Source organism: Lactuca sativa, chromosome 1 (genome assembly GCF_002870075.4).
Source record: "Lactuca sativa cultivar Salinas chromosome 1, Lsat_Salinas_v11, whole genome shotgun sequence".
Classification (NCBI taxonomy): Eukaryota; Viridiplantae; Streptophyta; class Magnoliopsida; order Asterales; family Asteraceae; genus Lactuca; species Lactuca sativa.
Genome location: NC_056623.2, coordinates 86,606,585 through 86,609,563, shown reverse-complemented (window position 1 = coordinate 86,609,563; position 2,979 = coordinate 86,606,585).

Genomic DNA, 2,979 nt, shown 5'->3' with positions numbered 1-2,979 from the left:
CACACCTTTATGTGTCACAACACATTTTATTAAATGCATTTGAATCCACACGGCCAACATTGTGTGCACGAAAGAAAAGTCAATCTGACTCATGGCTGCGACTCGACCCTCTATAAGGTGCGATGCGGTGAGGCAAAAACCTCTATAGGGTGTGGCGCGGCAATGTAAAAACTTTTGAGAAGAGACGTGTGATGCGATTGAAAAGTATGTTACTATAATTTAAAATACTGAGAAAACACAACACGACCTTCAGGAGTTCGCGACGTGATGACATGTTTCATTGTTGTATACAAGTAATGAGAGAGAGAGAAATGTTGGAAGGAGAACGAAGCATGGTAAACTCTAGCACACGTGTAGTGTCGCGGGAATCAAAGCTTATAGATGTGTTTTGTAGCTGAACAAGATAAATCTTATGCTAGTATTTGAGGGTACGATTACCGGGTAAACTAAGGTATTATCTTATCTTATTATTACGTAAATATGTTTGTCTAGCATGATTACGACGAAATAGTTGTTAGAACCCGAGATAGATGTTGATGTTTATAATATAGAGCTATTATGAACACAGTGGTAAACTTAATGATTTTAACCACATAATTGATTATTACGTGTAAGATAGAATTATAGACCGAACACATAAAAGAGATATATTGAGTTGTTATATTCAAGAATTATGTGTTATTTTGACAACATATGAGTTGGAGGTTGTTGTGGGATTTTAAGTGATGGAATCTCATATACCTAAAATATCTCAAATGAGAAACTTTGACCACTTTTTGAAACTTTAACTTGTTAATTGAGGATTTTAGTTGGATAACCGATTTCTGGAAAAAGAAAAAGTTAATTTCAATAAAACCCTTGTATGTTGGCCACTTTTTTGAAAAAACCATTTTTTTTCCTTTTATGTTATGGTCATGCAAAATAAAAAGCTAATGCATGGCTTAATGGGGTCCAAATCACATATCTAACCTCTAAGGGATGTCTTAAGTCATAAAGTTCTTGACTTTATGACTTTGCATGGCTTAATGGGGTCCAAACCAAAGCCCTAATGTCACAACTTCACCAAAAGGCCACTAACTCATGCATGGAAGATGTTTACTCATCAAGCTCCGATTTTTATAACTTAATGACATCAAAATGACTACAAATAGGGCTCAAAGGTTTTGGAGTAGCTTCTACTTACGAGATCCAAATCACGGGACCAATACATGCTCATATCTTGACCTCAGGCTAAGGTGAACAAGGTCTGGATCTATAAGCTCCAAGACAATCAACATTTCTCCAATGTGTTCTCGTTCTTCTAAATGCACCAAATACCCACCAAAATCACTCAAAGGCTCAATAATCTTTTAGATAAGGCTAGGGTGTCATGGGAACAACTTAAGAGGGTGGAGGCTGAAGGCAAGGAGGCTTGGAAATGAATTAAGGCCTGTAAATAGGGTCCAAGACCCGAAATTAGGGTTTTAAGTCTAGGTTACATCCGCCTAGCATACTCTTGGTACGCCTTGTAACACCCACAAATTCGGGCTAGTCAATTAAGATATAATAAGCGTTAAAAATGATTTTTTTATAGAAGATTATCTTAGATAAATAATCTTAACCAAAGTAATAGTGAGGGTCAACAATGTGACATCTCCAAAATCACGGCCAGAAAAGACCGGTTTAATTTATGCTTTTAAAATAATTTCAGAGAAATCATTTGATTAAAAGAGTTGCGGAATTTGTTCCCAAAACGAAATATGATAAAATAAGATTTACCAAAGTATTTCTTAAAGAAATGTATTTTCATTATATAACAAAACCCGAGATGTCATGTTCCGATAAACAGACCAAAAGCATAAACATTACATTACAGACCTTACAACAGTTATATAAAACAACAGGTCCATAATCCAAAAATAACTTGACAAGTCATCCAACTTATGCTCTGGCGCCACTACCTGTAATACAAAGAAAACTGAGTGGGTCAGGCTTAGGAGCCTGGTGAGCATATAGGGTTGTCAACCCACAATAAATAATTATTTTTAATTCCATCAACCAACAAAAACCCAATTACCCATTCCCGTTATCCTCACTTTACGTCCTTAAAACATCTAACACAAGGGACCTAGTCTAAGAATATTTTATCAGGGCAACAACACATGCATTCGGGGGTTTCCCAACAATATATGTCAAATAAGGCAACCATGAGGGGGATGGAGTACAGCGAATGAACGCCCAAGTTCATTAACACCTACAGGTGGCGATCCTGCTAGCGTTCCACGAGATTGTCTAGAAAAGTCTGTGGTCGTCATCTAAACTCCACTAAATGACTGAATCAAAAACAATAACACCAATGCCTCTCTTCATTTTAACACACATCAACTATCTACCCATGCTTTACCCATCACTTTTGTAGATAAAAATACATATACAGTTTAAAATTTGTATAAAACATTTATTCAACACTTATTTCAAATAAACAAATAATGTATAAACACATAACACGTATTTTATATAGCATACTTTGTATCAGTGTGTTAGAAGAAAAGGAATATACACTCACTTCAAATAAACAACAATATATATACACATAACACGTATTTTCAAAGCAAATACTTCATATTTATGTGTTAAAAGAAAGTAACCACACACTCACATGATCAGAAGATGATCGGACAGCGCTACGGCTTGTAGAAGTAGTATTCTTCGGTGAATCCAGGATATCTTCACACAACGGACTTCTTACGGGCAGAGCTTCGACTCGGAAACTCTTTTCTTCGCGGGATCTTTGGGGCTTCGGGACTCGCTTCGGGTCTCGGGAATGATATCGGGGCTTCGGGGGGTTAAAATAGGGCTTAGGGAGAGTATCGGGAGTGGGAGAGTAAAAGATGAGCAACCAAACTCGGTTGCCCCTTGAATTGTATTTATAGAGCAAAAATGCTAGGTTCACCTCGTGAGCCACATATGCTCACCTCGTGAGCTAGGCTCACCTCGTGA